The 14,217-nt window shown below is 46.1% G+C and overlaps 1 non-coding gene across 1 annotated transcript; it reads left to right on the forward strand.

Annotated features, from left to right (window-relative positions):
* The first annotated feature begins 13,812 nt into the window (after positions 1-13,812).
* On the forward strand, positions 13,813-13,886 carry trnaa-cgc. Its single transcript has one exon. It is a non-coding gene; the product is annotated as a tRNA-Ala (tRNA).
* The last annotated feature ends 331 nt before the right edge of the window (positions 13,887-14,217 follow it).

Genomic DNA, 14,217 nt, shown 5'->3' on the forward strand with positions numbered 1-14,217 from the left:
ATTACGAAAAAAAAAAGCCATAACTTACACCAACAACCTGAATTTATATTGGCACCAAGGTAGTGTCTTGGAGTGTTCGTGTCACCCATCAGAAGCTTGCTGGTTTGAGTCTCGGTCTGTGCTGGGTTTGGATGTTGGTCTGTGCTGGGTTTGGATGTTGGTCTGTGCTGGGTTTGATGTTGGTCTGTGCTGGGTTTGATGTTGGTCTGTGCGGGGTTTGGATGTTGGTCTGTGCTGGGTTTGATGTTGGTCTGTGCGGGGTTTGGATGTTGGTCTGTGTGGGGTTTGGATGTTGGTCTGTACTGGGTTTGGATGTTGGTCTGTGCGGGGTTTGGATGTTGGTCTGTACTGGGTTTGGATGTTGGTCTGTGTGGGGTTTGGATGTTGGTCTGTGTGGGGTTTGGATGTTGGTCTGTGTGGGGTTTGGATGTTGGTCTGTGCGGGGTTTGGATGTTGGTCTGTGCGGGGTTTGGATGTTGGTCTGTGTGGGGTTTGGATGTTGGTCTGTACTGGGTTTGGATGTTGGTCTGTGCGGGGTTTGGATGTTGGTCTGTACTGGGTTTGGATGTTGGTCTGTGTGGGGTTTGGATGTTGGTCTGTACTGGGTTTGGATGTTGGTCTGTGCTGGGTTTGGATGTTGGTCTGTGCTGGGTTTGGATGTTGGTCTGTGCTGGGTTTGATGTTGGTCTGTGCTGGGTTTGATGTTGGTCTGTGCGGGGTTTGGATGTTGGTCTGTGCTGGGTTTGATGTTGGTCTGTGTGGGGTTTGGATGTTGGTCTGTGTGGGGTTTGGATGTTGGTCTGTGCTGGGTTTGGATGTTGGTCTGTGTGGGGTTTGGATGTTGGTCTGTGTGGGGTTTGGATGTTGGTCTGTGTGGGGTTTGGATGTTGGTCTGTGTGGGGTTTGGATGTTGGTCTGTGCTGGGTTTGGATGTTGGTCTGTGTGGGGTTTGGATGTTGGTCTGTGTGGGGTTTGGATGTTGGTCTGTGTGGGGTTTGGATGTTGGTCTGTGTGGGGTTACACACTAGAGCTGGACTGTGTCATGGACAGGTCAACGTAAGCCATTGGGTTGGGGTTGGTGGGCAGAGCTGAGCTGAGCAGCAGATCACAGGCTCCTCTACACCAGTATCCGGCAGTGAGCAGCCACAGGCGGTCCTCAAACTCTTCAAACACCCGATTGATTTCAAACCCCCCAAAGCCCCGGAGGCTCCCACCCCCTCTCCCCCCGCAGCTCCGCTCAGCTCCTCTCTCGCCACCATCGCTGGCTCGGGACCCGAACCCCCCGCACACGGGGAGTGGATGCTGTGTTGAGTGTTTGAGGCTTTTGCTGCTCAGTTTGTCTCTTGTCAGTGAAGCGCTGACTGTCAGCCGGGGGCAGGGCTGGGCACAACACCCGCTGGGCACTGGGACAACCCCAACCACAACACCCGCTGGGCACAACCACAACACCCGCTGGGCACTGGGACAACCCCAACCACAACCACAACACCCGCTGGGCACTGGGACAACCCCAACCCCAACCACAACACCCGCTGGGCACTGGGACAACCCCAACCACAACACCCGCTGGGCACTGGGACAACCCCAACCACAACACCCGCTGGGCACAACCACAACACCCGCTGGGCACTGGGACAACCACAACCACAACCACAACACCCGCTGGGCACTGGGACAACCCCAACCCCAACCACAACACCCGCTGGGCACTGGGACAACCCCAACCACAACACCCGCTGGGCACTGGGACAACCCCAACCACAACACCCGCTGGGCACAACCACAACACCCGCTGGGCACTGGGACAACCCCAACCCCAACCACAACACCCGCTGGGCACTGGGACAACCCCAACCACAACACCCGCTGGGCACTGGGACAACCCCAACCACAACACCCGCTGGGCACAACCACAACACCCGCTGGGCACTGGGACAACCACAACCACAACACCCGCTGGGCACTGGGACAACCCCAACCACAACACCCGCTGGGCACAACCACAACACCCGCTGGGCACTGGGACAACCCCAACCACAACACCCGGTGGGCACTGGGACAACCCCAACCACAACTACAACACCCGCTGGGCACTGGGACAACCCCAACCACAACACCCGCTGGGCACAACCACAACACCCGCTGGGCACTGGGACAACCACAACCACAACCACAACACCCGCTGGGCACTGGGACAACCCCAACCACAACACCCGCTGGGCACAACCACAACACCCGCTGGGCACTGGGACAACCCCAACCACAACACCCGCTGGGCACTGGGACAACCCCAACCACAACTACAACACCCGCTGGGCACTGGGACAACCCCAACCACAACACCCGCTGGGCACTGGGACAACCCCAACCACAACTACAACACCCGCTGGGCACTGGGGTCGCACTTACACATCGTATACATACACTACACATACACACACACATACCACACATACACACACACACATACACCACACACACATCCACATACATATACATACATACAATACACACATACATACACACCCACACACATATACACACACACATACATACACATACACCATACATACACACACATATATACACACACACACACACATACATACATAAATACATACATACACACCCATATATACACATAAACATACGTATACACACATGCACACACACACACACACACACATATACACACCCACACATATACACACCCACACATATACACACCCACACAGGGGGACTGACAGATCATTAACAGATCGGCCCTCTACTGGGTTTCTCTCTCTCTCTCTCTTGTACGGGTACAGTGGACTAACTGAGCTCTGTCTGTGTCTCTGTCTGTGTCTCTGTGTGTGTTACTGTGTGACTGTGTGTGTGTGTGACTGTGTGTGAGTGTGTGTGTGAGTGAGTGTGTGTGTGAGAGTGTATGAGTGTGTGTGGGGGTGTGTGTGAGAGTGTTTGTGTGTGAGTGTGTGTGGGTGTGTGTGAGACTGTGTGTGTGTGTGTGAGTGTGTGTGTGTGTGACTGTGTCTGGGTGTGTGTCTGTGAGTGAGTGTGTGTGTGTGAGTGTGTCTGTGTGAGTGAGTGTGTGAGAGTGAGTGTGTGTGTGAGTGAGTGTGTGAGAGTGAGTGTGTGTGTGAGTGAGTGTGTGTGTGTGACTGTGTGTGTGTGTGTGTTGGCTGTTGGTTGCAGTTTTGGAGACTGGGATCTCAGTCATCAGCGCAGACAGAGCGCAGACAGACTGACACAGACACTGACACAGACAGACAGACAGACACAGACAGACTGACACAGACTGACAGACTGACACAGACACTGACACAGACAGACAGACTGACACAGACTGACAGACTGACACACAGACTGACAGACTGACACAGACAGACACACAGACAGACTGACACAGACTGACAGACAGACACACAGACTGACAGACTGACACAGACAGACACACAGACAGACTGACACAGACTGACAGACACACAGACAGACAGACAGACAGACTGACAGACTGACAGAGACAGACACACAGACAGACAGACTGACAGACTGACAGAGACAGACAGACAGACACAGACAGACACAGACTGACACAGACTGACACAGACAGACAGAGGTCCGCTCAGTCCGGTGGAGCTCAGGTCTGTGTGGGATGGCAGAGGCTGTGGATCGCTGTGTCACTCGGTTCGGGTAAGATTTCTGACTCATTTCCCCCAATCCCCCAAAAAAAAATTCAAACAACTGGAACTGAAAGGGGGAAAGTAAAGTGAATCAGGTTTCAGTGAGAGGGGGAGAGGGGGAGAGAGAGAGGGGGAGAGGGAGAGAGAGGGGAGAGGGGGAGAGAGAGAGGGGGAGAGGGGGAGAGAGAGAGGGGGGAGAGGGGGAGAAAGAGAGGGGGAGAGAGAGAGAGGGGGAAAGAGAGGGGGAGAGAGAGGGGGAGAGGGGGGAGAGGGAGAGGGGGAGAAAGAGAGAGAGAGAGGGAAGAGAGAGGGGAGGGAGAGGGGGAGAGGGGGGAGAGAGAGAGGGGGAGAGGGGAGAGAGAGAGGGGGAAAGGGAAAGAGAGGGCGAGAGAGAGAGAAAGAGAGGGGGGAGAGAGATGGTGGGGAGAGAGAGAGAGAGGGGGGAGAGAGAGGGGAGAGGGAGGGGGAGAGAGAGGGAGGGGGGAGAGAGAGGGGGAAAGAGGGGGAGAGAGAGAGAGGGGGGGGAGAGAGAGGGGGAAAGAGGGGGAGAGAGAGAGAGAGAGGGGGAGAAGCACAGACAAAAGGAGCTTTCCCTGAAGCTTCACTACCAGAGCATTTTCAGAGCCCTTTAAGTGTTTAATCCCTATCCTGTGTTTGCTCTCCTCTCCTCAGGAAGGATTGTGTATTTCCAAACGTTAAGGGCTTTGAATCCATTTCAGTGATGTGGTCCCCAAACAGTGATTGTGTCCCTGTGTTTTGGTGGCGGAGAAGTTGGTTTGAGGGTTGAGCTCAACACTGACATTTAAACACTTGGGGGAAAAAAACCTTCGGGAATGTCTTGGGCTATTGCATCGGTGACAAAAAGACTGAGGCGGATAGATATGTGTTGGGTCAGCGGATCAAGGGATAAGGGGCGAAGGTGCGGGTAATTGGAGTTGAGGTACAGATCAGCCCTGACCTTATAGAACAGGTTCGAGGGGCTGAATGGCCTCCTCCTGTTTCTACCTAACCTGTGCGCGTGCGCGTGTGCAGCTCTCTCGCCAAAGGAACAACAGCAGTGAGACGAGGGTAGGATCATTCTTCAGTTAAAAATGTCACTCATCTCTCTCCCTCCTGGTCTGCACGATTAACGTTTCGAAGCCTTAACGGCAGGTGATTTAGGAAGTGTTTTATTCAAATGATGATCTTAATTCAGGAAGGAGTTAATGCAAACTTTTTTTTAAATCCCCAGCAAACTTTGTCACGTTTCCTTCTGTCTCTTTGTTATATTTCAGTCACTTCAATGATATTATTAATAGTAATCCTTGCATTTGATACAGCGCCTGTATCAATATCTTCGAAAAGTCTCAAAGCGCTTCACAGAATATATTGTAAAGTGAATTGACTGTATGTTTTGTGGACGAAACGCGGCAGCCAATGGCACACAGCAGCGTCCCACAAACAGCCGTGGATTGAGTGACCACATGATTATTATTATTATTGTTTTGAGGGGATTATTACCTCCGGAAAGTGATCCGCCAATCGACTAATAAGCAGGTTCCTACTTATTGCTAGGTTCAAGCGCAATCGAGCACAGATATGTGTGCCTCCTTATTATCTCTATATATTTATTTACTGCTGAAATTGATGCCGTTTTAATAATGGAATAATGTCCATAATCCCATCAATGGGATGATTTTCCCTGCCTGAGGGGTGCTATATAAATACAATTGTTGTTGTTGTTGTTAATCTAATGAATGAATGAATGAATGAATGAATTTGTCAGGAATGTCAAAACTGCATGTATCAAATGTAAGAGTTATTATTATCATTATTATTATTATTATTATATATAATAAACTGATTTTCCTCTTTCCTACCTATCAATTGCTTTCATTTCATATCTTGAAATTTCATCCCACATATTTCCATTTCCAGTTAATTCTCATCCTTTGGTGATGATACTTCAACTGCAATGAAAACATTTGATATGTATTATATGATGATGCATTGTGGTTCTCTGTCCGCAGAACGCTCATAAAACAGTCACTCCATCTTGTAGAGCTCTGTAGCTCAGTGATTAGAGCACTCGCCTCGCAAGCGAGAGGACCTGGGTTCGATTCCCGGGCAGGGCCAAACCTTGGGCAAGTTTCCTTCCTCCACACACCTCTGTTTCCCTCGCAGTGAGTAGGAACCCGGCTGTTGGTCAATTGGCGGATCACTTTCCCAGGGATAATAACCCCTTCAACAAACAAACAAACAAATAAATAAAAAAATAAAAAAAATTGGTCATCCAATCCACGACTGTTTGTGGGACGCTGCTGTGCGCAATTGGCTGCTCAAGATATACAGTCACTTCACTTTACAGTGTAACCTGTGAAGCACTTTGAGACGTCTTGAAGACGGGATCACGGATTATTATTATTGTTGTTACAGTATATTCTGCGGAGCATTTTGAAATGTAAAAAAGGCACTGTATCAAATGTAAAGATGATGATGATTGGTACTATTCGTGTTGCACTAACATAAATTTGTGTTCTCCTGTAGCTGAAGTGCTCGAGCATTCGCTTGAATAAAATAATCCAAACTGTCAAAAGAAATGACAAGAATAACCCATTCGCTAAGACTTTAAATATTACCTGTTAATTCCATTTGCGAGCAGAAGATGCGGTACCTGATTGATTATAGGGTGAAAGGGGCTATCGTGTAAGAGCACGACTGAGCCTTCTGTGTTGGTACATACTGCTGAAAGCACAAATCCTATGTAATTACACATTACAAGACATATCTTGAAATCTTCGCATTTTTCAGTGTTTTACTAAGTAACAAAGGGTCTATCTCGTCCTGCCTCCCTTCCTGCAGAGAGGTGCATTACTAATTACTAATGTACTTATTATATTACTAATGTCAAGCTGGAAAAGGAAATTGGGGGTGGGGATATGCTGATGGGCGATCTGTTCTTTGCCCTGAACAGGGTAGAAATGGAGAAGCACAGCACTTGAGATCATTTACTTCTCGTTACGTTTTCAGGTCTGTCATGATGGTTCAAGCCCTTTCGTTTCAGATTGCATGTGCTTTGTTATTTATTCAAGGTATGTAAGTCTTTTTTTTTAAATGAAATTCAACCACCAGGCAGACAATAGCTTACTATTCATTGCAAAAGCTTAAAAATGATAACTGAGCTCATTATTTTGAAGGAAATTAATGTAAATTCCTAGTGGTAACAATGCCTTCTACTTTATTGTGCATAATATGTGTTGCGTAGATTTGCCTGACCTGATTACTCAAGCTGCTTCATGAGATTTATTTCTTTAGTATTTGTGAGATTGCCAGTACATTGTTGGAGGATGACGATCGACAAGGCAAGTTATTGGTAATGTGGTTTCTTATAAATGCTGTTTGGCACGAGATACTCTACTAGACCTATCAAACCATAGGTTTGCCTTCAAAGATACAGTCACTACACATTACAGGAAACTTTGCGAAGTACTTTGAAGTGTTAATTGTATTTGAGATTGCTATCCATAAGGGAGAATATGTTCAGCATCCATCACTATTACAATCTGTTAGTTCAAATATGCCAACAGTTTGGTATTATTAAAGCTCTATCACTCCTCGTAATGTGAATCGTCTCTAACCTCAGAAGAACATTTTACATTTGCCCCTCTGTTGAATTCCAATTTCCTAAATTCTCTACCTTTTGATCTCTTGGATTGACAAATAGATTGCGTTTTTTGAGGGTTGGTTTTGTTGTGCCCACTGACAAATGGTTGAGAATGTCCAAACCAATTTAACTTAGTAATAACTTAGTAATATTAGCGATAGAGAGAGACCACACACACACCATCACATTCTTTGTTTGATCAAGACTTGAACCTAAGTCCTAAAGATTAAAGGGCAGGATTCTAATATGTATTGCATCCGGTGTTAATATTTTCATCTTAGTCCTAGAAAAAGGGTCCTTTAAAAAGTCCCCCGTTTTTTAAAGCTGTGTTTGTGTTTTCCTTCATATGGTTTTACGATCCTCACCAAAGTAAAGTCCTGTTTGCTGAGCGTTTGAAGTGAGAAGCGATCAAACTCTTGAGTGATGGGACTGTCTCACTTCAGCTATGACTGCTGACGGGGGGTCTTTCATTATCAAAGGACCTCCGGGGCAAACCACACACTTTGTGATTAGAATCAGCTTGTGTGCCAACACACACTGATTCAGCTTTGTGTGTTCATAACACGTCATTGATAAATCTGATGCCAACATTCCTTACCTTTCCGCCAGCGTGCCAAAATAGTCCCAAGCTTCACAATGAGAAAATAGGCATTTTTTTCGTTTGATTGGTTTTACCTTTATGGCATATCAGATGAACCAGATAAACGTGATTCTATCATGCGGGCGTTTTGCCCGCAAAGTACACAGTCAATTCACTCGACGGTATAGTCTGTGAAGCGCTTTGAGACGTCTCGAAGATGTGATGAGGCGCTGCATCAAATGCAAGGATTATTATTATTATTATTATTATTATTATTATTATGATGATGATATCCTAGATATGAATAACAAACTGGCAATCTCACACGATTGAAATTCTTGTAAAATACGTGGACCCCGTTGTCAGCAGCTGAACCAGTGAGTTAGAGACTCTCTCAGTAAGACTCGTGACCATTCCCACTTTATGGGTAAGATGAAGTGTCAGCTTGTGTGGTTGAGGTTACTCTCCCTCTCCCAGCCATAGTTCAGCTGAGCGCTCAGTACGCACCAGTGTGATGATGGTTTGAAATGCTGACCCTCGGTTCAGTATTATTTCCTTTCATTCCAGGCCACTCACCTTCATTCAGTCGAGGGGTCAGGACAGCCTGGAACCTGGGGCTCTCCTCAACCACAGGCAATGCTGCTCCCCTCACCTCCCATTTTGTGCAGAAGGTTGAGAACTGTCCAAACCGCATCAACTGAACTGGGCTGATTTGAGTGACAGTCTGTCCTGGGATTCCAACCCTGCGACCTTTCAGTCAGAGGCTGATACTCTATCACTGACAGAGTTCTCGGTGTCTGTCTCACTGAACGACGGCTCAGTGTCTCGTCCCTCCTTGGCTTTGGCTTTGGGTCCGTGTCAAACGCATTCCTTCATTTCTGTGAAATTTGTCAAAATTGTGTTTAAACGGCTAAGCTTTCACCAAGTTCAGTCGTGTTGCTTTGTTTCAAGTCCCTCTGCGCCCTGAATGAAAGCTGGATTTAAAACTGAATGATAGCTGCACATCAGGTTTTCTGTGTGGATTACAGGAGGTTTGGTATTTTGTAAGTTATTTGAAAAGTACCGGATCTGTGCCGTACATTGGTTGGATAATAATAATAATAATAACAATTCTACATTTAATACAGCGCCTTATCACATTGTTGAGACGTCTCGAAGCGCTTCACAGGATATACTGTAACGTGAATTGACTGTATATTTTGTGGGCGAAACGCGGCAGCCAATTGCGCACAGCAGCGTCCCACAAACAGTTGTGGATTGAGTGACCCAATTATTATTATTATTATTTTTAAAAGGATTATTCTCCCCAGAAAGTGATCCATCAATCGACTAATAACCGGGTTCCTACTTACGACTGTGTGGAGTAAGGAAACTCGCCAGGATTTCGCCCTGCCTGGGAATCGAACCCAGGTTCCCTCGCTTAAATGAGCTCTGTTCTGAATTTGGTTGCAGGAAAGGTTTTTATTGCGAGTGGAAACACAGTCTAAGGTGAAGTGCAGGAGGCATTTTACTACTGAGCGCCATCAAAACGCTGATTATTAATAATAGGTTTTGTAAGTGATGAGAAGATGGTGCTTGGTGAGTTCATGCTGCCCACAGCTGTCTCCAGCTTCAGTGCCATGTCTGTGTATGAGATGGCTCAGCAGGTTATAATTCACACAGCAGCTGTTGTTCAGTTCATCTTTTAGATCCACTCGTAGCCCCCTCCCCCCTCCCTCCCCCCCAGTTAAAAACAGCACCTTTCAACCCAGCGAATATTAACAATGTAAGTGAAGAAACACAACGGACAGTGTGGTGCAGTCATTTCTCATGCCCCATGTGGTCTCGGGGCTAATCCTGTATGAAGCGTAGTTTCTGAGTTGATTTGTGACGATTATTTCTGATCCCCATGTCAGCTGCTTGCCGGGGAGTGTTGATAGCTCAAGGCTGACAAGCTGATCGCAATGCAGATTACCCTCACACCGAGTCTCTCGTTGAATCAAACACGTTTTCTGTACAATAAAAAAAAAACACCTTCCAGTGAAACGCTTTGAGATGCCTCAACGATGTGATAAAGAAACACATTTCGCAGTGGGGGCTGTCCATAGTCACGGTCATTTTTAAGACCATCATTTTATTAATAATCCTTGCATTTGATCGAGCGCCGTGTCATCTCCTCAGTCCCCTTAACCCAGTTCCGACTCCCAGTCAGTTATGAATCTCTCTGCGATGTGAGGTCCTCCCAATGGGAAAGGCAGTATATAAATGTAATTGTTGAAGTTAACCTCCGTCCCGTTCTTTTGATGTGTAAAAAAAGGATTCTCCTTCTGGTGTTGGCTTCTTGTCCTCAGTTGTCAGACTGAGCATCTCTATCACCACTGACCACTTGACCAGTTATCAGCTCAAAGTCCCAAGGTGCTGGACAGTCAGGGATTTGGATCCGAGCTGGGGTTTGGGATCAGGGGGGAATGGAGGGGAGAGAGGGTAGGGGTAGGAGGGTGACCGAAACTGAGAAGAGTACTACCAACTGAGCCAAAGTGTGGTGCTGGGAATCCTAATGGGAGAAAGGGGAACAAATAGCTTTTTTTAATAAACGGAGTGTTACCTGGTTGTACAATGTTGAGTTATCTTGTTCTGGCAGATTGGAACCAATGACAGATGGTGGAAGAAGTGCACTGTTTTTAGTCTTTAGCCCCGGGCCCAAACATCTAATTAATACGTTACCCAATTATTGTGCGGTTTGTCTTACACCTCAAGTGGAGTCGCTTCTTTTCTCTCATCAACCCACCACCCGAATGCAATTTTACGTGTTTTCCTTCTGTGTAACATCCTCAGCTTTCGTCATCCGAACCTCTTTTGTGACCTCAGTGTGGTCTTGTGGCCCCTCAAGCCTGTTCCACATACTTAAGTGTTTTATGGGTTTGATTCCCAGCCGGGGCGAAATGTTGGGCAAGTTTCCTTACCCCACACGCCTCTGCTTACCAGCAGTAAGTAGAAACTTGGTTGTTAGACGATTGGCGGATCGCTTTTCCGGGGATAATAAGCCCTTCAAAAAAAATTTTTAAATAATAATAATTTTGTCATGATGTGCTGTGCGCCATTGGCTGCTGCATTTCGCACACAAACTATACAGTCAATTCACTTCACAGTGTATTCGGTGAAGCGGTTTGAGACGTCTCGATGACGTGATCAGGCGCTATTAAATATAAAGTTATTTAAAATATTAAATATCAAATGCAAGGATTATTATAGGATTATTATCGTAATGTCTAATGAGACGTTATTCTATTGCAAAGGAGGGCTGTGCAAATGCAAGTTGTTGTATTTGCAAAACAATAAAAGGAAAGCTTTCCTTTCAGGTTTTCTTTCTAACTGCGAGGCTGTTTTTCTATTTCAGTCTCGCCGTCCCTCTGCTTGCAAGAACTCGACGCAGATCATGAAACCGTCGTGAAGATTTCCACTGCCGGACAGTGTGAGTTTCTCTCTGCCCCGATCGCACTAACGCTTCAAGCCATTCAATTTGTGAAGTCCCAGCGGTTTTAAAAAGAACCCAACACTAATCCCACCTACAATTACTGAGGACAAGTAGAAACTGTGACTGAAATGTATAGGCTTTCTGCAGATTGTCGAAAGACGAGCTGTTTTCTTTTCATGTTGTACATCGGTCTCCCTTGTATTGTAGCCATAAATCCTGGTTAAACAGCAGGCGTGTTGGAACAAGTGCTCACTTTACAGTTGTGTGTGAGTGTGTGTCTAAGAGCTAATAACCAACAACACACAGCTATAATTTACGGCTGGGCAGAACACTACGTCTGGGAATTTCATACTCGTTTCTCGTTCAATCTTTTTTTAAAAGAAAATCTTACGGCAGTTTTCCTCTTTCAATTTTACATTTTGCCCGTGTATGTTACTCTCAGAGTTCCCACTCCGCCACCTGCCACCATCGTTCTGTCTCACTCAGGCTGGAGGGAGAGCCAATTTGGTTGCTAACCTCATATCCAGGGGTATTAATCTCTTACAAAAAACAAATTTAAAATATAGGAATTTGGTCCCTCAATCCACAACTGTTTGTGGGACATTGCTGTGCGCAATTGGCTGCCGCGTTTCGCCCACAAAATATACAGTCAATTCACTTTACAGTGTGTTCTGCGAAGCGCTTTGAGACGTCTCGAAGACGTGATCAGGCGCTATATCAAATGCAAGGATTATTATTACCATCTGCTGGGCGTAGCACTTTGAGACGTTGACCTTGTGAAAGTTACTGCACAAGTACAAGTTGTTATCAACAGACACTAAGGTATCCAGTCACTCCATCTGATGAAAACACAGCAAAGCAAATCCCTAGGAAAACATCGAGTTCAAAGATCACTTGAAGCTGGGGTTTATCCCAGGCTATCGGAGTGAAAAATCTTCTACGGGAACTTTGGTAGTCAACTTAAACTTTGGACGCAAAACATATGTTTGTACAAAAAAGCATTTTTAAAAAATGGTAGATTTTTCATCCCGATAGCCTGGGATAAATCCCAGCTTCGAGACTTATTTGAACTTGTTGGCTTACTGCATTTTCCCTGGCAGGGCGACACATTGGGCGAGTTTCCTTACTCCACACGCCTCTGTTTACCCAGCAGTAAGTAGGAACCTGGTTGTTGGTCGATTGGCGGATCGTTTTTCCGGGGATATTAATAGTCCCTTCAAAAAAATAATAATAATTTGGTCACTCAATCCACGGCTGTTTGTGGGACGCTGCTGTGCGCAATTGGCTGCCGCGTTTCGCCCACAAAATATACAGTCAATTCACTTTACAGTAAATTCTCTGAAGCGCTTTGAGACGTCTCGAAGACCTGATAAGGCACTATATCAAATGCGAGGATTATCATTATGTTATTAGTATTTTCGCCAGATGTTTGTTGGAATTCCTTGTGCTTGTGATATCACTGGGAGAACCTATTTCAAATCTGACAGTTTTACTCCGACTCTCCTGAAGAGCATTTCTCTGCAAACCACTAAGGGCCTCCTTGAAACCTCCCAGGAGAGAGAGTCTGTCGGCAGCTAAAATATAAACAGTTCTGCTTTCCTTCACTTTGAGTTGAGGGACAGCATGGCAAAGAGGGTTGGAATTTTTGGTGCTCTTTGCATTAATGTGAATTTACCGTAATCAGCAAGTCGTTGCATGGATGTGAATATGATAATAGCATAATAACCCTAGCATTTGATATAGCGCCGTATTACGTCTTTAAAGCGCTTCACAGAATGTATTGTAAAGCGAATTGACCATTAAATGTGAGCATTATTAATTAATTAATTAAAATCTGGGTTTATAAATGGCAGATAGAATGGATATGGAAAGATGTAAGGAATTGCTAATTGGTATAAATCCATCATCGTGCTTAACGGTATCCAACCAGACACAGTCTCACGTGTGAAAACTGGGGCACTACTGGAGAATGGACATAAAATGATCATTGGGGTTGAGTGCGAAACTATAAAGAAGATGTTAATTAAAAAAAGGATTTAGCAGCAGATGCAAACCATAACGTCAAAACATTCTTCCAATATTATCGGTGACAGGATAGTCATGGAAGGAGTTACACCGTGTCAAACATCCAACACACATTGTGTGAGCTCCGGAACGTTGACGTTAGCAGAGGTTTTGGATAACAGCTGAGAGTAACACAAGCTCCTGTCGATGGCAGACAGTAAGCTCCAAGACAAAGCCCCCATCGCCTTATTTACCCAATGTGAATCGTAGCACCTGCTGCTTGACTCAAAGTAACATGGAAACCAATTGTAGAGTAAGTCGAGTCAGTAACACTGGGCTTCCCATCCTTCTAACTGAGGGAGTGTGTAAGAGGCAGAGTAAACCACAGAGGAATAGAATGGGAATGGGAGTGGGAGGGAGAATTAGAGGACCTTCTCTCTCAGAACGTGGCAGCCCTGTAGCTCAGTGGTTAGAGCCCTCGCCTCGCAAGCGAGAGGACCCGGGTTCGATTCCCGGGCAGGGCGAAATGTTGGGTAAGTTTCCTTACTCCACACACCTCTGTTTACCTGCAGTAAGTAGGAACCTGGTTGTTGGTTGATTGGCGGATCGCTTTTCCGGGGGAAATAATCCCTTCAAGAAAAGAAATGCGTTTACTCAATCCACGGCTGTGTGTGGGACGCTGCTGTGCACAATCGGCTGCCGCGTTTCGCCCACAAAATATACAGTCGATTCACTTTACAGTGTATCCGTTGAAGCGCTTTGAGATGTCTCGAAGACGTGATGAGGAGCTGTATGAAATGCAAGGATTATTATTATTATTATTATAGCTACGCCTTTCTCAAAACCTGATGTATTT

Source organism: Callorhinchus milii, unplaced genomic scaffold (assembly GCF_018977255.1).
Source record: "Callorhinchus milii isolate IMCB2004 unplaced genomic scaffold, IMCB_Cmil_1.0 Scaffold7, whole genome shotgun sequence".
NCBI lineage: Eukaryota > Metazoa > Chordata > Chondrichthyes > Chimaeriformes > Callorhinchidae > Callorhinchus > Callorhinchus milii.